This window comes from Heloderma suspectum, chromosome 1, assembly GCF_057233095.1.
Source record: "Heloderma suspectum isolate Gila_16-S chromosome 1, 16-S_ref, whole genome shotgun sequence".
Taxonomy (NCBI): domain Eukaryota; kingdom Metazoa; phylum Chordata; class Lepidosauria; order Squamata; family Helodermatidae; genus Heloderma; species Heloderma suspectum.
Genome location: NC_139458.1, coordinates 113,641,523 through 113,664,564, shown reverse-complemented (window position 1 = coordinate 113,664,564; position 23,042 = coordinate 113,641,523). Strand labels below are relative to the sequence as shown.

General features: G+C 45.8%; 1 long non-coding RNA gene across 1 annotated transcript in view; it reads left to right on the top strand.

The window, feature by feature from the left end:
• The window catches only part of LOC146357693 (uncharacterized), a 141,712-nt gene that overhangs the window by 53,379 nt on the left and 65,291 nt on the right, over positions 1-23,042 (top strand). The window contains exon 3 of the long non-coding RNA XR_014786818.1: positions 22,748-22,831. This is a non-coding gene — a long non-coding RNA (uncharacterized LOC146357693). The remainder of the gene's footprint in view (positions 1-22,747; positions 22,832-23,042) is intronic.

Below are 23,042 nucleotides of genomic sequence, written 5' to 3'. Positions count from 1 at the left end.
GAGGGAGAAGATCTATGTATGTTTCCCTCAGGTTTTTTTTTTAGAGGAAATTATATAATTTTTAATAGTAGACAATAAAATATTTACATTTATAATTTTATATTATACTATATTATACTATAACATAGAATAAAATAGAATCACAGCTTGCAGTTAAGGTGAGCGACTCTTTGGTAGCCAATTCTGAGACCAGCCAATAGGGATGTATGAAAGGTACTTACCTTTCGCGGATTATGTTTATGGTTGGGGGGGAGGCGTTCTGTCCCTCCCCCTGGAATCCTTGCCAGGGGGGAGGCGCTCTGTTCCTCCCCCCCCCCCGGAATCCTGGCCGGCTGGCTGTGCTCTGCAGCGATTCTGCAGAGCCACTGGCCAGCTCCGCCAGCAGCTGGACATCCAGCCGTAGCAGCCGCCGTTTGCGTCCCTGCAGTCAGCCATGATAGGCTATGTAAATGTTTACGTAGCCTATCACGGCTGACTTAAAAAACAAAAACGCGCGTACGCAAATGGCGGCGGCCACGGCCGCCGCCATTTGCGTTCCTTATTTTGGCACATCTTAGTCTACGTAAATGTTTACGTAGACTAAGATGACAAAAATAAGGGGAACGCAAATAGCGTAGCGTCTATGCTATTTGCGTTCCCCTTATTTTTGCCGTCTTAGTCTACGTAAATGTTTACATAGACTAAGACATGCCAAAATAAGGAACGCAAATGGCGGCGGCCGTGGCCGCCGCCATTTGCGTACGCGCATTGTTTTTTTTTTTTAAAGTCAGCCGTGATAGGCTACGTAAACATTTACGTAGCCTATCATGGTTTTTTTTTAAAAAACCTAGCCATGATAGGCTACGTAAATCTTTATGTAGCCTATCACTTTTTTTAAAAACTGGAAATGGCGGCGGCGGCAGCTGGTTGGAAGACCGGCCGCCGCTGCCGAACTGCCGCCGGAGCCGCCACTGCCAGGAAGATCTGCCCAAGGTAAGTTTCGTCCCGCAGGGGCGGGCCTTTCCACCACCGATTTCGGGGGGCCGAATGCGCTGGCATTCGGCCTCCCCGAGATCTGTGGCGGAATTTTCGTACATCCCTACCAGCCAATGTGATCGTATTATGTCAGTACTTTGCCATCTGCACTGGCTGCCAGTCTGTTGTTGGGCCCAATTCAAAATGCTGTTTCTAACCTTTAACTTGGGGCTTGGGACCAGGGCCCCATCTACACGGCACCGCTTTCACCTCCCACTCCATCGCAACTGCACAGCATTGCAGCTTCGAATTAGCTTCTGCTGGGATACACTCGCAGTTTACTGCATGCTTCCCTAACAGACTCTGCCATGCCCTTTTTTTTGCCATTATACTTTAATGCGCAGCTGTGCAGTCCTGTGAGCATGGGGGTGCAACACTGCAGTGGCTGTTCTGTATTTTATGGGTTCTGTTCTTTCTTTCCGTCCCTCCCTAGGTAAAAAAGTGGGTGTTCTGTGTCCCTTCATTTCTACACCATCTGTTTGTCAGTTCCCCAGCCTGAGACTCTCGCGATGGTTTGCGTGCCCACCCATTGCTCCGAAATGGTGGCCAGAGCGAAGTTGGTCTTCCCCCACGGCACTCCCCCCCCCCGGCCCTTGGGCACTGACTCCAAAACAACCATTGTGAAGATACAAAGCTGCAAAAATGTGCAAAAGTGTGATTAAATAAATGAAAACAACTCTCTGTGCCTCTGTAACTGTGCAGTTGCGAAGGCATGGGGAGAGTAAAGGGGCGTCACAGAGTGACGCAAGCACTACGCATGCCTACAACATGCCCACTGCAAAATGTGAAGTTGGTTTGGGGAAGGGACAGATGCCTTCTTGGAAATTCCAGGAGAAAACCATGGATGGCTGCGAAGTCAGTGACGACTACGTCATCTGTACTTAGGGACCTTGAGTCGCAGCCACCCCAGAGTAAAAGGCTCATTTAGATGGGGCCCAGCCCAGGTCACCCAAAGGGACGTCTCTTCATTATTTACCTTCTCAGAGACTAATGAGGTGAAGTGAGTGGCTACAAGAGAGAGGGCTTTTTCACTGGTGGCACCCTGTGGAATGCCCTTCTCAGAGAGGCTTGCCTGGTACCTATTTTATAGTCCTTTCAGTGCTAGGCGAATAACTTTTTATTCTCCCAGGCATTTAAAGAACTGTTTTATTATTTTAGATCATTGCACTTTTAATTTGATGCTGGTTTTACTGTAGTTTGATGTGCTGTGGTATTCTTACTCTTTGCCACTGGCTTTATCCTGGTTTTATTATGTGCTGTTTTTACCCATTAAAAAAATGACTTTTTCCCCTGGGCAATATCCAGGGATGTTATTCCACTAATGCAAATTATGTTGCACTAGTATGTAGGACCTCAAGGCGCAACCCCAATAGAGATAGCTGGCATGTCAGGTTTTCCGTGGAGGTCCCTTGCACAATGTACTTTGCATTAGCGCAATGCCACCATAGGATACTGACCTATGTTTTGAATGTATTGTACACCGCTTGGAGAACTTGGGTTATTGGGCCATTTCAATGTGCAATAAATCAATACATTCATAATACCTTGAAAAAGCCATTAGCAAGTCTCCTTCCATTACTTTCTGTAATGAAAATTATTGCTATTGTAAATTCAACTATCATACCACTTCTACTTAGGAAAACTGACACCTTCAAAAGCAGAATGACTGTCAATTAAACAGAGTATCATCAGTAAGTCCTGCAATGTAATAATATGTTATAGAATGCAAATGGTCTGAGTGCCATCTGCATGTTGGCAAAACAACTACAGATGGTCGCACCCATCTCAGAAGTACCACAATGGAACCTTTCAGAAGGCATTTTAATTTAGATGATCACAGCCTTTCAGACTGAATTCTCATTTAACATATTTTTATGTAAAAGCAACTATGGGAAACTATCCAGATTTGATTTGAGGACATTAGAAACAAGAGAAAATGCCTGGATACCCAGACTGGACACCCTCACACGTGATGGCCTGAATTTGGAGGATAATGCTTAGGGAGAAATCCTTTGTGGATAGGCAGCTGCCTCTGAACTCGTAGACGACCACCTATCCAATGCATGGCAGGAGGAGCGCAGAGGGGATCTTCTCCTCCATGCTCCAGCCACCCTGTATTCATGGCTAGATGGCCGATTTTGGCTGTCTAGCTGCTGGATGTTGGAGTGCAGGGTGGGGATGCTAGACGACACATAGGAAGTGTCATATTGGCACTTCCACACTGCCTGCCCTGCCTCCAGGAATGCCCCCTTTTGCCCCGCTCCACACTGCTCTTACGAGTCCAGAGCCTGGGGATGATCCACACCACCTACAAGGCAGTGGGGTAGGGGGCAGAGAGGTGGTTCTCTGGGAACCGACCAATCCTATGGCCGTCTAGCTGCTGTTTAGAGGCCATAGGATCGTACCCATAACCTTTTACTTAAAAAAAACAACAAAATTTCTTGCACTTGTACAGCAGATGTCCATCTTCCTATTCTTTCCATCCCCAGATTTGTCAGACCTACCACCTTAGCTTCCGGAGTACCTGGTTTCCAGTAGCAGGCTATCAATGGCTACTAGTTATGATGGCTATAGATTAACTACAGTATCAGGGGCAGCATGTTTCTGTATACCACTTGCTGGGAACATAAGAAGGAGGATGCTGTTGCACTCATGTGTTGCTTCTATGGGTATCTGTTTGGCCACTGTGGGGACAGAATGCTGGATGACATTCTGATCCAGCAGGCCTTTGGTCTGATCCAGCAGGGCTCTTCTTATGTTCTTAGGTTTGGAGGGCAGAAGCTAAGACATTAATATTCATGTTCAGCTTATCTCTACTTTATCAGTCACTTATTCTCACATTTGTGCATTTTATGTGCATGTGTACATAAAATACACAAACAGTGCTCATCATGCACAGCTCTTGTTATGCACAGCTAGTAGTGCAGCGCAAGTAGCTCCAGGTGGGGATTTCCATCCCAATCTCCATTAAAGGTGCATCCAGACAGTTCAATGGAGCCCAGCTGAGCATGACAATACAGACAGAGATCTCCCTTAATGATACAGAAAAAAATATTTTATAAACATTCTGAGGTATATAAGACATTCTTTCCCATGAGGCATATATAACATGTTGTCCAATTAATTTTCACTTCTTTCTTTTTAAAATAAAAATAAACAAAATAATTTAGCAACCGTTCCACATCTGGCTCAAAGACAAAAGCACGTTGTAGCAGATGCATAAATGAGTAGGTGTTGCTCAACTTCTCGAGTCAAGAAAGGAGAATGTCAAGGAAAATTGTATCTTCCGTTCCTTAGTAACCTTCCCATCTGTTATTAAAATTGTTTATGCAATGGAAACAAACTTTAATCACATACCTCAGCTTTGAATGTGCTTGTTTGGGGGCATATCATGATCAGTATTCACATTCATTCTATGCTATTGAAGAAGGATGAAGGGTTTCCAAAGCAGACTGACATAGCACAGAGAGTCATAACTAAATGAACACAATTCTATTGACATGCATTCAGAAATCAGTCCTACTGGGTCTTACTTAGGATAAAGCCTTCACCTCCTCAGTTTAGCTGATTAGTAGGAATCCAGTGGATGCACCCCCCTACAGTAGGACAGAATATACTACAGCTAACATTCAGCCCGAATAATGTCAGTCTCAGCTAGACTGCTCCATTGTGGGATCATACTTGGTAGTAATGAATCACTTCCCTTTTTGGTCTAATCAAATCTATTTTTCCTGCAATTTCACAGGATGGCTCTGTCAGCTTCTTCTTGTTCCAAATGTTGGGTGAATAATTTTTCTCCTTAATTTGTGAATTCCTTTGATTATATATATATATATATATATATATATATATGTGCATGTATGTATGTGTGTGTGTGTGTGTGTATATATATATATATAATCATTGCTGGGTAGAAAACAACAGAATGAAATTTAATAGGGATAAATGCCAAGTTCTGCACCTAGGAAAAAGAAACCAAATGCACAGTTACAAGATGGGGGATATGTGGCTCAACAACACTACAAGCGAGAAGGATCTTGGAATTATTGTAGATCACAAGCTGAATATGAGCCAACAATGTGATGTGGCTGCAAAAAAGGCAAATGCTCTTTGGGGCTGCATTACTAGAAGTATAGCTTCCGAATCATGCAAAGTACTAGTTTCAGCACTAGTTAGGCCTCATCTTGAGTACTGTGTCCAGTTCTGGGTGCCACACTTTATGAAGGATGCAGAAAAACTGGAGAGGGTACAGAGGAGGGCAATGAAGATGATCAGGGGACTAGAAACAAAGCCCTATGAGGACAGACTGAAAGAACTGGCCATGTTTAGCCTTGAGAAGAGAAGATTGAGGGGAGATATGATAGCGCTCTTCAAGAACTTGAAAGGTTGTCACAGAGAGGAAGGCCAGGATCTCTTCTCGATCATCCCAGAGTGCAGGACATGGAATAATGGACTCAAGTCACAGGAAGCCAGATTCCGGCTGAACATCAGGAAAAACTTCCTGACTGTTAGAGCAATATGACAGTGGAACCAATTCCCTTGGGAGGTCGTGGGCTCTTTCACACAGGAGGCATTCAAGACGAGGCTGGACAGCCATCTGTCGGGGATGCTCTGACTTGGATTCCTGCACTGAGCAGGGGGTTGGACTCGATGGTCTTATAGGCCCCTTCCAACCCTACTATTCTATGATTCTATGATATATATATATATACTCTGCAGTTCATTTTATTGGCAAAACATAGCCTTTCTCCACAGGACTTGTTTTCAAGGCCCTTTATTGTCCTCATAGCTTCTAGTGAGCCATGCTTCTTAAATTGTTGTTGTTTTGCCTAGAAACACTTCATTATTTTAGGTGTGCTTAAAGCTTTTGTAATCTTAGTCTTTTCTGCATGTTATACAATGAGGTGGACTGACACCTGAGTGAGAAGTGTTTGTGCTGGCAATTTTTTCTGAGATTTTTTAGCTCATTTTGATTAAGAAAGGAACAAATAATCAACAAGAAAAATATATTTTGATTATAGTTGGAATTAATTTACACATTTAAATGGGTGGGGGAACTGGGAGGGGTCACTCTCTCCCAGCTGTGCCCTCCTGGGAACTCAGTGCAGCACCAACACCGACTTGAGGGTCGGGGAGGGGGGGTTGCCGTGGTCTATAGGAATTCAATCTCCCTCTCCAGGCTTCCTGCTCATTCGAGTGCAGATCTTGAGTGTTTGTACCTTGTGTTGGGTACCCGGGACAGATTAGGGATTCTGTTGGTGTACCGCCCACCCCGCTGCCCATCGGACTCCCTGCCTGAGCTGACGGAGGTGGTCTCGAACTTGGTGTTGAGGACCCCCAGGATGATGGTCCTGGGGGATCTCAACTTCCATGCCGAGGCCGCTGTATCCGGGGCGGCTCAGGACTTCATGGCCGCCATGACAACCATGGGGCTGTCCCAACATGTCATCGGCCCAACGCATATAAAAGGACACACGCTTGATCTGGTTTTCTCGACTGGGCAGGAGGATGGTGATCTGAAAGTAGAGAAATTAACATCTATCCCTTTGTCATGGTCAGATCATTTCCTGCTGAGGTTTAGACTTCTGGCGGCCTTTCCCCTCTGCAAGGGTGGGGGACCTATTAAAATGGTCCGCCCCCGGAGATTAATGGATTCCGATGGATTCCAGAGGGCTCTGGGGGATTTTCCTGCTGGTATGGCTGGTGCTCCTGTCGAAGCCCAGGTCGCTCTGTGGAATGCAGAGATGACTCGGGTGGTTGACAAGATCACGCCCAAGCGCCCTCTCCCTCTGAGCAGAGCCCGGCCAGCTCCTTGGTATACACCTGAGCTGAGGGCAATGAAGCAAGAGGGGAGACGGCTAGAACGCAGGTGGAGGAAAACTCGTGCTGAGTCTGACTGAACACAGGTAAGAGCCCACTATCGAGCCTACTCTGTGGCGGTGAGGGTGGCAAAGAGACAGTTCTTTTCCACCAGCATTGCATCTTCTCTGTGTCATCCAGCGGAGCTTTTCTGAGTGGTTCGCGGCCTGTTACATTCTGGGCCGGGGAGAGAGACGGTGGAACCCTTGGTAGCACGCTGTGACAAGTTTGCACGGCACTTTGAAGATAAAGTCGCTCAGATTCGTCATGAATTGGGCACCACCATTAATGTAGTTCCATTGGTAGAGGCGTTCAGAGCACCGTCTGGTCCAGTTTTATTGGATGAGTTTCAGTTACTGAGGCCTGAGGATGCGGACAAGGTGCTTGGCCAAGTCCGATCGACCACTTGTGTGCTTGACCCTTGCCCTTCATGGCTTATTAAATCAAACAAGGAGGGGTTGTCTGGCTGGGTCCAGGAGGTTGTAAATTCCTCCTTGAGAGAGGGAGTGGTGCCTGCTGCTTTAACAGAGGCAGTAATTAGACCACTCCTGAAAAAGCCTAACCTGGACCCAGAGGATGTTAACAATTATAGGCCAGTGGCCAACATCCCCTTCCTGGGCAAGGTGCTTGAGCGGGTGGTTGTAGGACAGCTCCAGGCACTGTTGAATGAAACGGATTATCTAGATCCATTTCAATCGGGCTTCAGGCCTGGTTTTGGAACGGAAACTGCCTTGGTCGCCCTGTGGGATGACCTCTGCCGGGAGAGGGACAGGGGGAGTGCGACCCTGTTGATTCTTCTGGACCTCTCAGCGGCTTTCGATACCATCGACCATGGTATCCTTCTGGATAGGTTGTCTGGGTTGGGAGTTGGAGGCACTGCACTACAGTAGTTCCGCTCCTACTTGGATGGCCGATTCCAGAAGGTGGTGCTGGGGATTATTGCTCTGTGCCATGGCAATTGTGCCATGGGGTTCCACAGGGCTCTATTTTATCCCCCATGCTGTTTAATAACTACATGAAACCGCTGGGGGAGGTTATCCGGAGGTGTGGGCTGAGGTGCCATCAATATGCGGATGACACCCAGCTCTACCTCTCTTTCTCATCAAACCCAGCTGAGGCAGTGGCTGTTCTGAACCAGTGCCTGGGCACGGTAATGGACTGGATGAGGGCTAATAAACTGAAACTCAATCCAGACAAGACGGAGGTACTGTTAGTGCGTGGTTCGTCTGCCCGGCTAGGTGATATTCAACCTGTTCTGGAGGGGGTTGCACTCCCCCTAAAGGATCAGGTTCATAGTTTGGGGGTGCTCTTGGATCCAGAACTGTCACTTGAGGCACAGGTGAACTCAGTGGCACAGAGCACTTTTTATCAGCTTAGGCTGGTATACCAACTACGCCCTTATCTGGACAGAGATAGCCTAGCTACAGTTATCCATGCTCTGATAACTACGGTCCGGAAACTTCAGCTGGTCCAAAATAGGGCAGCAAGATTATTAACAGGGACTGGCCTGCGAGCTCATATTACGCCAGTACTTTTCCAGCTGCACTGGCTTTTCCAAATGCACTGGTCCATTTCCGGGCCCGATTCAAAGTGCTGGTGTTAACATTCAAAGCCCTTAACGGCTTGGGGCCAGGTTACCTGAAGGATCGCCTCCTCCCATATGTGCCTGCCCAGACCTTAAGATCATCAGCAGCAGCCCTTCTCCGTGAGCCCCTGCCAAAGGAAGTGAGGCGGGTGGCTACTAGGAGGAGGGCTTTTTCTGTTGTGGCACCCCGGCTCTGGAATGAGCTCCCTAGTGAGGTTCACCTGGCGCATACATTGTACTCCTTTCGGCGCCAGGTGAAGACCTTTTTATTTTCCCAGGCATTTTAGCTTTCTAAATTTTTATCTTTGCTGTTTTAAATCTGTATTTTAAACTCCTGTACTGCTGCTAGGTTTTATTGTGGTTGTATTGTTATATTGTGGTTTTAATGTTCTATATATTTTAAATTGTTTTATTGTGTGTTGTTTGGTTTTAGTTTTTGTGAACCGCCCAGAGAGCTTCGGCTATTGGGCGGTATAGAAATGAAATAAATAAATAAATAAATAAATAAATAAATAAAATAAACACATGAATTCTTATTACACAACTTGCAGCCGAATGTGTGATATGCTTCCATTGAAAAGCTCTGTGTCTGAGGAGAGGCAAACGCTCTGTCAGTGATGTTTGTTCTAAGACGCCACTTCACAAATGCAATAACACTCAAAAGGCATTGTGCAGTGATACTGTTTTTTGTTTTTTTTTTAATTCCTTAGCAGATTTTTTTTTCTGGTAAGAAAAAAGATGGCAGAAGTCATAGGAAAACACTGGATGGCTACAAATTGGAGATGATGTTCAGGGCTGTCATCGAGGGTCGGCATGGTTGGGCACCTGCTCAGGGCCCATAGCCCAACAGGGGCCCATTGAAAAGAGCCCCCTGGAGTTGCTCCTCCTCTTCCCCACCGCAACCTGCTTGTTCACCTGCCTCTCACTCTGGCCCAGACAAGGGTGGTAGTGAAAAGAAGGAGCACCGGATGCCACTTCCTACTTGCCCACTGGCTCTCTGCCTGTCAAGCAAGCAAGTGGAAGCAATGATGAGGAAGAGGAGGAGGAGCAAGAACGGCTGGTGACAACGGAAGTGAGAAGGTCGACTCACTGCGGGATGAGGCCCATTGAGGGTGTCTTGCCCAAGGGCCCTCCACAGTCTGGAGCTGTCATGGATGATGTCATCTGGAGCCCCTGTAAAATCCCATGAGGCAGTGAGATTGCACAATAAAAGCCTTGGAAGCACCCTCAGCCAGGTGGTGGTGGTGGCGGCGACGGGTCTGAAATTGATCAGCAATTCCTTCAGCAGTAATTAGGATGTCACTACTTGAGCAAGATTTGCTCCCTTTTAGGGCAAATTCCCACAACCATTCCAGTCCGCATGCGGCACTCATAGACCAAAGCCGATGCCTTTGCCCTTGCTTCTGCTGGAGTGTGCTTACACACTAGGGCTGTGCACGGACCCCTCGATCTGCTTCGGATGCTGCTTCGGATCCTTTGAAGTGACTCCCTATCTACCTCGGATCGATTCAGACCCCCTCTGCTTCAACTTGGATCCGAATCCGAAGCGAGGTTCGGATATCTGGATTGCCCGTTTTGGGCTTTTTCCCATTGACTTGCATGGGAAAACACAAACGGTCATAACTTTTTTTAGTTTTTATGATACAGGCATGAAATTTGGGGACCTGTCCACCTTCATGGAGAGGAGGCCACGTGCACAATTTCAGACAGTTTGGCACAGTGGGTTTTGTGCTAGGTGGAGTTAAAATCTGACGTTTTCCACAGAAACTCTCAAAACAAAAAGCTGTAACTTCTCCCTGTTTCCTCCCATGCACATGACACCTTGGCTTCTCCCAGCCCCCCTCAAAGATATTGCACTCCCCCAAAGCCCAGGCAGTTTGGCCCACTGGCTTGTGTGCTAGGCGCAGGTGAAATTTGAGTATTTTCAGGAAAACTACCAAAGCAAAGAGCTGTAACTTCTCCCTGTTTCCATGCACACATGTCAAACCTGGGCCCCTCCCAGCCCCCCTTGAGAGCATCCCACCCACCAAAGTCCAGGCAGTTTGGCCCACTGGCTTGTGTGCAAGGCGCTGGTGAAATCTGATTTTTTTCCAGGAAAACTCCCAAAGAAAAGAGCTATAACTTCTCTCTGTTTCCACAGATGTGCGTGACACCTGGGTCTCTTCCAGCTCCCTTCGAGGGCATCCCACCCACCAAAGTCCAGGCAGTTTGGCCCACTGGCTTGAGTGCTAGGCGCAGGTTGAATTTGATGTTCCCAGAAACTCAGACCAAACTCAGAAGGGAAAGTGTGTTGAAGCAGAGGTCACTATCCCTAATCTCTGCTGCAGGTTTCTTTGAAGTGCAAAACAACCCTCATTCAGAAGAATCACCAGCTCAGCTTCTTAATGGCTGAATACACACACTACCTGTTAGGCAGGCTGGGAGAAGTTATTTTTTTATCTGCTTTTGTTTATTTGTAGCACACACTAAATGAGTATTTTGAAAATACTTTTTATTCTATTTTATTTATTTATTGCATTTATATCCCGCCTTTTTTCCTCTTGCAAGGAACCCAAGGTGGCTTACATTATCCTCCTCCTCTCCATTTTATCCTCACAAAAACAACCCTGTGAGGTGGGTTGGGCTGAGAGTCTGTGACTGGCCAAAAGTCACTCAGTGAGTTTCCATGGCCGAGTGGGGACTAGAACCCGGATCTCGCAGCTCCCAGTCCAACACTCTTGCCACTGCACCACACTGGCTCTCAATTTTTTTCCTCAAATTTATCTTTATAAATGAAATAAACAGTACCAACAACCTAGTCATTATCTACAGTTTCCAACAATACAGTATTCTTAGGAGGACACAGCAATAACAAAATAGGGAAGAAAAAAAACAGAAGAAGGAAAAGGAAGAAGAAAGCACGAAAGAAAAAGAAAAAATATTAAAAAGTTACTTAAAAGGATTAAATTTAAACTCCATTACACACAAACTTCAAATATCCTTCTACTCAAAAGTTATACCTATAACATTGCCAATATTACAATTCAGTACAGTGTAGATAATCAACCTTACATTTCAGTATCGTATCATCAGTCTTATACCAAGGGAGCAAGCCTACAATTCATTTCCAATAACCATATATTGCCCTTCAGTTACAGTATAATAGTAAAGCTTAACAATTTAACCAGCCAAAAATATTACTAATCAAAGTCTCATAATAATGATAGTAATAATAATAAAAAGGAAGGAAATTAAAAAGGATAAGAAATAATAACAAATCACTAATATATTTTTTACTATATATTTGAGATAGTGTCATTTCTAAATCTATATATGAATGTATACATATCTATACACACACAAACAGGAATGTTACTATACAGTATATCATGTCTAATATAAAAAAGAGGAAGTAAGGAAAAGAGAGAGAGAAAAAGGGGGGATATATGTAAACAGTCCTCTGGACTGGCATACTGCCCAGACCTTATAACCCAAACAAATCCAAAAAACAATAATAGTTGAAAAGTTCCCAGCTAATATGGCTGGGGGAGATGTCTCCCATGCTTTACTTTGAACGCCAGCTAGCCAAGCCTCCGCCATTTCATGATTTAAAAACTTTTTCATCTGGCCTTCAAAAAGAATGCAAAATATAGCAGGGTATTTGATATGATATTGCAGATTCATTTGTTTTGCCTAATTTCTTGCCTTGGTAAATTGCCTTCTTTTGTCAGTGATTTCTTTAGTGTAATCTGGAAATAACATAACTTTGTCTTGTGTTGCCCCTCCCCAAGTTCTCCTACTTCTCTTGCCAAGCGCAAAATATGATTTTTTTGTAGAAACTGTTGAAAATTGAACTACAACAGTATAGGCAGTCCCTTTGATGCCACGAACTGGACCTGGAACACTGTATGCATGCTCAATATCGAGTAAATATTCAGATGGCAGAGTGAGTAGCTCATGCAGAAATTTATCCAAGAATTTAGACAGACTTATATCAGCAGGCAGACCTTTGATACCAAGGATACGCAGGTTTGCTCTACGAGTATATGCCTCCAGTTGGGAAATTCTCACAGACAGGATATTATGAGAGGCAAGTATAACTAACCATCTCTTGCGCAGACACCTGGTCTTGGAGAGCATTAACCTTCAATTCCATCTTTTGCAAAGACCTATTAATTAGATCCATAGCCCCTTGAAGGTTAGTAATAGAATCTTGGATTGTATCCAGCCTCTTAGACTGTTCTGCTAATTGAGGAGACAAAGTTTTTATCAGAACCAGCAACTCCTCTACATCTCCAGCATCTCTAGAAACCTTTGCCAAGGGAGGGGTTGGGGGAATTGGCGGCGGACCTGTGGCTTTTTTCCTTCCCTTGATGCTGCCATCCTCCTCTTCCATAAATTAAGGAAGTAAATATAATTACAAACAGTCACTTCAACAGATTTTGCAGGTCCTCAGATATTGTTGGTATTTTTAATTCATAAATACTTTTGGAGCTCATCAGCCCTGAAGTCTCCTAATTACATAAGAGTTTCAAAACAGCTTTGAGTAGATGACGCTCCGGAAAACTGACCTTAGAGTCCAGCTCTGCTGCTGCTTCGTAAAAGGAATTGTTCTTCCAAGATCTGATCCAGATGGTACTTTAGCTTCCAATTTTAATTCCAGGGGAATATGAAAAGATTTTTCAAACTTTTAAAAGCTGTTTGAGGAGGCAACCTGCGGATCCTCCACAGGACGCTTGCCAGGGTGACATGGCTCCGACTGGAAGTGACTAAATGAGTATTTTGAATGTATCTTGAATGAACACGGGCAGTGCCTAGCCCAGAAGGGCCACTGATTTTTGAACGCTGGAAACCTCCTCCTGGTGGACCCACACTTCCCCCACCCCAGCTCCTCCATGGTGGCCTGCCTAAGTCTCTTGGGGCTGAGAGGAGAGCTTGCAGGAGTTCCGGAGGCACTACCAGCCTTCTGCTTGCCCCTGCTGCCGGCCTGCTGGGATATGGGGGCCTCTTCCCTGAGCAAGACAGATTGGTGCTGCCTCCTGAAGTGCAGGAGCAGGCTGCTGGAGCTGTAATGCCCTGGCTGCTTCCCTCAGGAAGGGCCCCCTCTTCCACGACAGAAGGAGACGCTGCTCTGCCTTTGGCAAGAGCGTGACTAGTGCACCTGCCCACACCAGCCTCCTTGAATGGTGACCTCTGAGCACTGCAACTAGCCTCTGCACTCTGCTGCCGTGCTGCACCGGGATGCACTATCCAGACTAGGGGACAGACAGCTCACCTAACGGTGCTGCTACTGACAGCAGCACCTGGCCCACATCTGCCCCTGCCAACACCCTAAAGATGCCTCATATTGTGCTGGATTGCTTTTCCACACAGTGGAATGTTACTGGAATGAGAAGTTAATTAATATAAATACTATGTGTCTGGTGCTTTTTCCACACTGCCTTGAAATTTGGATGTATGGTGTTGGTGGAACAACAACCTAGCATGCACGCACCCATGGACAAAGACACACAAGAGCTAAAGAATAGCGGAACTATTCAGCAAATGATGGGTGTCTTTAATTTATTGTTTTATATTTCGTGTTCTTTTATGGAAGGCAGGATAACTTCAAGAAATACAGGGTGACAGCACAGGTGATTAGTTAACAGCCAAATCAAACCCTAATTTAAAAAAAAACGCTTCTTTAATTTCTGTTTTGGGAGGGTCATCACAGAGAAGACACAGAGGGTTCACTTCAGCATTGGGGGACAAACACTACACACATAGGCTGCTACAATATGCCTTTATTTAAGAATTTAGAAAGAAAGCAAGAAAAAACTAAATGCTTGAATATGACTTAAAGGGTGGGGGGACATGCCCAGAAGTCAATGTTTGTTTTTAAAATTCTATTCTATTCTATTTTATTTATTTATTATTAAATTTATTAATCGCCCATCTGGCTGGTCACTCAGCCACTCTGGGCGATGTACAGCGTATAATGAAACAGTTTAAAACAATAAAATTCTACAGTAAAAACGTTTTCTAAAATACCCTAACCCACCCCAAATGCCTGCCTGAACAACCACGTTTTTAATGCACGGCGGAAGCTCATTAAAGAGGGGGCATGGCGGAGTTCCCTCGGGAGGGAGTTCCACAGAGTGGGGGCCACCACAGAAAAGGCCTCTCCCTTGTCCCCACCAGTCTAGCTGTCCTGGCTGATGGCACAGAGAGAGAAGGCCATCCGAGGCTGATCTTGTTAAGTGGCCTGTCTGGTGTTGCTGGAGGCGCTCCTTAAGATAGGCTGGGCCGGAACCATATAGGGTTTTAAAGGTCAAAACCAACACCTTGAATGTGGCCCGGAAAGCAACTGGTAACCAGTGCAACTCCTTCAGCACTGGAGTGATGTGATCTCGCCGGCGGCTGCCTTTAATCAGGCGAGCCGCCGCGTTCTGTACCAGCTGCAGCTTCTGAACCATCTTCAAGGGTAACCCCACGTAGAGTGCATTAAGTAGTCTAAACGAGAGGAGACCAGGACATGTACTACCGATGGGAGCAGATGGTCGGGAAGGAAGGGGCGCAGCTGCCGTATCAGATGGAGTTGATACAGCGCTGTCCAGCTCACAGCAGACACCAGAGCCTCCATGGACAGCTGGGAGTCCAAAATGACCCCCAGGCTGTGGACCTGGTCTTTCAAGGGTAGCCGTACCCCATTCAACACCAGGTCAACATCCCTCAGCCTCCTCTTGTCTCCCACCAAAAGTACCTCAGTCTTGTCAGGGTTCAGCTTCAGCTTATTCCTCCCCATCCAGCCACTCACCATCTCCAGACATTTGGACAGGGATTCTACGGCCAACCTTGGTGAAGATTTGAATGAGAGGTAGAGGTGCGTGTCATCCACATATTGATGACACCGCACCCCAAACCTCCTGATGATAGCCCCCAGCGGCTTCACATAGATGTTAAATAGCATCAGGGAGAGGACGGAATCCTGTGGCACCCTACAAGTGAGTGGCCACAGGTCCGAAGCCTCCTCTCCCAGTGCTACCCTCTGGTACCTGCCGGAGAGGAAGAACTGGAACCACCGCAATACGGTGTTTCCAATGCCCAACCCCTCCAGGCAGTCCAGGAGGATACCGTGGTCAACGGTATCAAAAGCCGCTGAGAGGTCGAGGAGAACAAGGAAGGAGCATTCACCTCTGTCCAGAGCCCTCCTCATATCATCCACCAAGCGACCAAGGCCGTTTCTGTCCCATGCCCAAGCCGGAAGCCTGACTGAAATGGGTCTAGATAATCGGTTTCTTCCAAGTGTGCCTTCAACTGCACCGCCACCACCCGCTCAATCCCCTTGCCCCAAAATGGCAGATTTGAGACTGGGCAAAAGTTGTTCAGAACTTGGGGATCCAAGGAGGGCTTCTTTAAGAGTGGTCTTATCACTGTCTCCTTGAGGGCTGATTGCATCACTCCCTCCTCAAGGGAGGCATTCACCACTGCCCTGATCCCCTTACCCAGTCTCTCTTTGCAGCCATAATGAGCCAAGATGGGCAAGGATCAAGGAAACAGCTGGTCGGCCTTACAGATGAAAGCACCTTCTCCACTTCATCAGGAGGAAGAAGCTGAAACCGATCCCACAAAACCAGTTTGCCACAGGCTGCCCCTTGCTCACTAACTATATCCACAGCGTGCGGAGTAACACTCCTAATCTGATCAATTATATCTGAAAAGTGCCTTGCCAAGGCCTTACAGGAGGCCTTAGAATGCTCCAGTGGTTCTAAATTCTAAATAAGACTGGGTTTGTAAAAATCTAAAAGAGACAGAGTTGACTGACAAAAACGTAGGGATGGCGGAGAATTCCGCCACGGATTTCAGTGAGGCCGAATGCACTGACATTCAGCCCCCCAAAACCTGTGGTGGAACAGCCTCCCACCCCCCGCCACCCCGCGGAATCCCCCTGGGACGAAGCTTACCTGGGGTGGAGGCGGCTCTGGCGGCGGTGGCGGTTAGTCTCTTGGCCAGCTGCTGCAGCCGCAAATGGCGGCTGTCATAGCGGCCACCATTTGTGTCCTAGGCTGCCGTGATAGGCTACATAAGTATTTACATAGCCTATCACGGCAAAGAGCAGGGACACAAATGGAGGCTGCTACGCCATTTACACCCCTGCTCTTTGCCGTGATAGGCTACGTATGGATTTATGTAGCCTATCACGGTAAAGGTAGCCATGCAAATGGCGTAGTGGCCACCATTTGCGTGGCTGCCTTTACCATGATAGGCTACGTAAATACTTATGTAGCCTATCATGGCAGCCTGGAAGGATGCAAATGGCGGCTGCAGCAGCCCAGCTGCGGCTGGAACTCTGGCTGCGGCTGGCCCCGGCCAGCGGCTCCATGGACCTGCCGTGGAGCGGAGACGGCCGGGGAGGATTCCGGGGGGAGGGACAGAGTGCCTCCCCCCCACCGCGGATGCCCCAGCGCGGAACCAGGTAAGTGTTTCGTACATCCCTACAAAAATGACAAGGAAATAGAATGGAGAAAGCAGAAGTAAGGGTCGATGTTACACAACAAACACAGCCTTTTTCAGAGTCCAAAATCAAGATAAACAAACAAACACAGGAATGGCAGGGGAGGAGGAGTGTAGCAGCAACTTGCAAGGAAAAGCTATGTTAGTTTGGAAAAATATTGAAAGGAGAGATGAATCTAATCAAATACAAATAACAAACGAGTTGGAGGTACAAAGGCATAGGAGAAAGTGGCTGGAAGAGGTGCTGCAAAAGACACTGTCTCAATGGGGATGGACAATCAAGGAGCAAGGGAAGGGAACGCTCCCAGTACAACCAAGCTGTACTTGTATGAAAAGAGCAGGGACGCAAATGGCACAGTGGGTGCCATTTGTGTCCCTGCTCTTTGCCGTGATAGGCTACATAAATATATACGTAGCCTATCATGGCTAACGCAGGGACACAAATGGCGGCTGCTATGGCGGCCGCCATTTGCGTCCACAGCGTGGCTGCGGACGGAAGTCTGGCTGCAGGCGGGCCCGGCCGGTGGCTCTGCAGGCTCGCCGTGGAGCGGAGCCGACCGGGGAGGATTCCAGGGGGAGGGACGGATAACCTCCCCCCCCCAGCAGATGGCCCCACCCAGAACGGGGTGAGTAATCCATACACCCCTACTATATACCCTACTGGCCAGATGTATAAAGTTGTGTCTTAGAGCTTTTTAAAATCTCTGTCAATATTTTTTATTCTTTTTGGTGTTATTATTGTTTATATTTTATTCTTTAGTACGTTAAACGGTGTTTGTAGCTGTTCTCTTTTTAGTTGCATGTGACTGGATTTTATTGATGTTAGTGTGTTTATTTGTTGTCTATTAGAGCTGTGCAATGACACCAAAATTCAACTCAGACTCAGATCTGATGCTTCAGAAAATGGTCCAGTTCAGCTTGAACCAATTTGGAGGCTGTCAGCTTTGACTCGGGAACTGAATCCAAGTCAAAATTTGGAAATCTGAGACTTCATGCCTCCCACTGACTATCATGGGAAATAAAAATGGCTGAAACTGTTTTCTCTTGGTCATAATTAGATGATAGTTGCAGGCATAGTAACTCCTTAGGGGGAGATTATTCCTGCACACTTTCAGAAACAGGGATGCAGGAATGCTATGTGCCTTTGCATTTTTATTCTTAAAGGGAACCGCCAATACCTTTTTTCTATTTCTTGGCAGAAGTGGATGAAAACTGCAGGGATCGTTGCCCTTTCTGAGGGAATAAAGCCTGATACATTTCAGAATGATAGATGCAGGGGTTTTGTGCAAGAGTAGCCTTGACATTTTGGGGGTCTCCAAAAGAGGGGGTGCTTATCCTCCTATGTTCCTTATGGACAATTGTTCTAAAAATAACAGGCAGCCTAGAAGTGTCCCTAAGTAAGAAATCTGCAAAGGTTCAGAAGTATAAGTGCAGCGGTTCATGTGGTAGGGAAGTCCTCAGAAATTTTTTTGGGGAAATGGTTTGATTCTCCTTCCCCCTGCTCCATTTTTGGGGCAATTTGTATGAAAATGGCACACACCATAGAGGTGTCTCCATGCAGGAAGTCTGCAAAGTTTCAGAAGGATAGGTTGGGGGGCTAGGAAGTTATACAGATTGAGAATCAGTTTAAGGGTTTTTTTCATAGTGAACCCTGGTGGCATTGGAAGAATGTCAGTCTCGTACTCCCATCCTTACCACCCCCGAAAACACAGTGATTAGAATCCCTGGCAAAATGTGGCCTCCTCTTATAAGGTGGAGCTGTCAGTCATTTGCAGGAAATAGATAGACCGAGAGTCTCTGAAACATGAGTCAGTACTGAAGCCTTGTTTGGGTCCAGCTTCAGTTCTGTTGGCTTCCTAGGGAAGCCCACTTCACCTTGGGAAGTACCAGAACCCTGAAATGCCCTGATTCTAATATTTTTATACATCACCCTGTGAGCTTCAGTTATAGGGCAACATACACACTGAAACAAACAAACACTGTGGACACAAAAACCGTTTCAATGTCTTTTTCAAAGTCAGGAAGCTTTCTCTTAGGATAAATAAGATTTTAAATATATCTCAATAGATATTTATCATCATCCTTAGAAATGTCAAATTCAGAGATGAACAATATGGGTACGATCTCGATCTTTCTCACACACGCACGCACGCGCACACACATACACTTTCAGCCATCGTGTGAGATATTGCAGTTTTCTGCCATTTATTAATTAGAAAACAAAAGGTGCATTTTAATTTCTTTCCCTTTTTTCTTTATTTAAGCAAAGGATTGAAAGCTGTTCAGGATCTTATTATAAGCTTCCATTTGACTTTGAGGTAGCCTACCTTCTGGCCTCCTAAGGGAGCCCAGTGCATGTTTTGTTTTCAGTCCCTACTGTAAGGAGAAAGAAAGAGCCAGTCTGAACACAGTAATTTTTTGACAGCCTCGTATAAATGATCCAGTCCCTGGACAGACATATCTCCTACAGGCAGTCATAATAAAGGTCAGGGTAGGTCATTTATTGATTTCTGCCCTCCTCCATTCCTTTCAATCAATTTTTAGCAGTTATGAGCCTGCAAACCCAGGCAAATACACAGCTGTGCATCACAATGTGGATTTGAGATAGCTAGAGACACATATTTTTTGATCAAGATACTGACTGCATGATTTTGGCCTGTGCACATGGGATTCTGTGCACGTAGGCCCCATTCAGATAAACTGCCCCCACGTGGCACCAATGTGCTGGCCTGGCTTCACACATACGGACTGGCTGGACCTTTCCCGTAACAGCTGAAATAGCCCTAGATGTACATCAGTTCCATGCCACAATGTGGCTTTGGCTCCACAAGTACATGGATAGGTTGTCTGGGCTGTGAGGTGGAGGCACTGTGCTGCAGTGGTTCCGCTCCTGCTTGGATGGCCGATTCCAGAAGGTGGTGCTGGGCGATTATTGCTCTGATTGCCTTGGCAACTATGCTGTAAGGCTCCACAGGGCCCTATTCTATCCCCCATGCTGTTTAACATCTACATGAAACCTCTGGGGGAGGTTATCCGGAGGCGTGGGCTGAGGTGTCACCAATATGTGGATGACACCCAGCCTCAACCTCTCTTTCTCATCAAACCCAGGTGAGGCAGTGCCTGTTCTGAATCAGGGCCTGGGCACGGTAATGGACTGGATGAGGGCCAATAAACTGAAACTCAATCCAGACAAGATGGAGGTGCTGTTAGTGGGTGGTTCATTCACCTGCCTAGGTGATGTTCAGCCTGTTCTGGAGGGGGTTGCTTTCCCCGTAAAGGATCAGGTTCATAGTTTGGCGGTGCTCTTGGACCCAGAACTGTCACTTGAGGTACAGGTGAACTCAGTGGCACGGAGCACTTTTTATCAGCTTAGGCTGATATACCAACTACGCCCTTATCTGGACAGAGATAGCCTAGCTACAGTTATCCATGCTCTGAAAACTTCTCATCTTACAGCAATGCGCTATATGTGGGGCTGCCTTTGAAAATGGTCTGAAAACTTCAGCTGTTCCAAAACAGGGCAGTGAGATTGTTAATAGGACTGGCCAACATGAGCATATTATGCCAATAGTTTTCCAGCTGCACTTGCTGCCAGTCCATTTCTGGGACTGACTCAAAGTGCTGGTATTAACATTCAAAGCCCTAAATGGCTTGGGGCCAGGTTATCTGATGGACTGTCTCCTCCCATATGTACCTGCCCAGACCCTACGATCATCTCCAGGAATCCTTCTCTGGGAGCCCTTGTCAAAGGAAGTGAGGGGGGTGGCTACCAGGAACAGGGCCTTTTCTGCTGTGGCACCCTGGTTGTGGAATGAGCTTCCCATGGAGGCTCGTCTGGCCGCTATGTTGTGGTCTTTCTGGTGTTGCACTAGTGGTGGGTCCCCCTAGCATACAGGCAGCATTGGATACTTCCCATAAGCAACAACTGTGGATCACAATGTGAATGTACGTCCAGGGGAACATAACACAGATGTACCAGCTGAGAGTGGAAATCTCCCATGCTGCATTGGGGCACCCATCTCCTATATCGGTGTTGATTAAAAATACACAAGCAAATTTCTATTTTAAAACCTTGATTTGTCAAAAGCAAGGAAAACTTACAAATTTTTAATGTGTAATTTAAAATTTCTTACAGAGCCATGCACATGAATTTAAAGAATAACAAAATACTTGAAGCACAGTCTAGTTGATGTTTAGCATGTTTAAGTCCCATTGATATCCGTGGAAGAGAATTTACATTAATTCTTAATGACACTCACCCAATGTAATGGGACTTTAAAGCACTTAACATGGGCTGGGTTGTATCCATGGAATCCTTTTAAGCTCCCAGGTTCAGATGGCATGAAGGGAAAAGAAAAGCCTTTGGCTTCTCAATAATACCATTCCATCGTTCCACCTGACAGAATCTTAATAACACTGCATTTTCGCAATACAAAAGTACCTTCAAATATTTATAACATTAGAAGCTTCATAATAAAAATAGCAGCTGATGTTTATTATCTTTTATTGGCTTTCTTTACAAAATATGAAAAGACCAGAATACTGAGTGCCTTGAAGATTATGCCGCACCCTTAGTTTCTACCTCTGGGAATATGCTGCTCACACATTTTGACAGTTTAAACGAGAAAAAGCTACTTGAGTATATATCTAATATCACTAAACAATGCCTCACTTTTCCCATCAGCTGTTTTCTTCTTGAGAGACTGGCTATGTACTGTATTCCAGTTTTTATTGCCTTTATTACTCCAAGAAATGAAAGAATTCTAGTTTGTTGCATTGCTTGGTTTCAGAAAACACAGAGCTGATAACTACACTGTGCCAAATTCAAGTAAGTAAAGCTTCTCTGAAAGCTTTCCCTTTCAGAGCAAGTTGCCTAGAGCCCTGAGGTTCTTCATTTCATTGATCATCCAGCCTAATTCCCAGAGGAAAAGAGGATGTTAATTCCTTTAACCTGAGAGGCCAATGAGGAGGTCAATCCTCAGTTGCTATAGACCACAGATAGACAACCTGGTGCACTCCAGATGTTGTGTACTACAAAACCAACAATGCCTGATTATTGCCTATTCTGGCTGGGGCTTATGGGAGTTGCAATCCAAAAGATCTGTAGGACACCTGGTTGCCTTCCTCTGCCATAGACCCTTTATTTCAGTAAACATTATCTCACAGTAGTGTCACCAGTGTCATCAGTCAAGGGTGAATGTTGTGTTGCAAACGGTTTCAGTTAATGGGATCAAACCCTTTTATACCTGAGCTCTGGAAGCATCCAGCTCCTCCCAAACTCTAACCTTGATTGAAGGCTTGGCCAATCAGTGATTCACAGAGGTGGACCCAACTTTCCATTCTACAATCCTAAACTTCTGGCGTGTGGAGGGATGGATGAATCTGTCTATTTCCGTTTCTCATTTTTCCAATCTTAAATTCAATTCATCCTGAAGTTTGAAGTTTTTTTCCAGTCTTATCTGAACGTTGAGATTTTTTAAAAAGTTTGCATGAAACATCTACACATTTTTGTGCACATTTCTCCAAATACATGCATTTCTGTATGCAAGTATGCCTAATACACATTTTTTGCACGTTATTGTCCTACCATAATGCATTTCAACACTATTTTCACTAACATATACACTTTTCTGTGTACTTTTCTTTAACACCCACATTTTGTACAGATTTTTTGACTAGAGAACTCCATTGCAAAATCTGGAGAAGTGTGCATGTCAAAGGACAACTGAATTTCAGTTTGTGTATTAGTTTAAAAGTGCAAAGTTAGGTAAATTCGCATTAAAATGTGAACTGAACAAATTTCTCCCTCATCCCTAGGTGTACCAGTTGTAGAATTAGGTGGAATATCAGCTGCATAGTTGGACAACAGAATGGGATGCCTTGACTCTTCTTGGCAATTCTGTAAGTTTGGCCGAGCCCTTCAGGAGTTGCTTGAGAAAGTGGTGAGTCCAGCTGGGGCTATTCTTTTCTGCTGGCATATGACATGCAAGTGAGTCCAAGGCTTAGGACCTTATCTTATTTCCTCCTTGCTCTAGCTGAAAGCTTGCCCTGAAGCTAAGCAGAGAAATCGGTGTTGTGATGGTGCAGATCCTGACATGAGCAAAGGGAATAA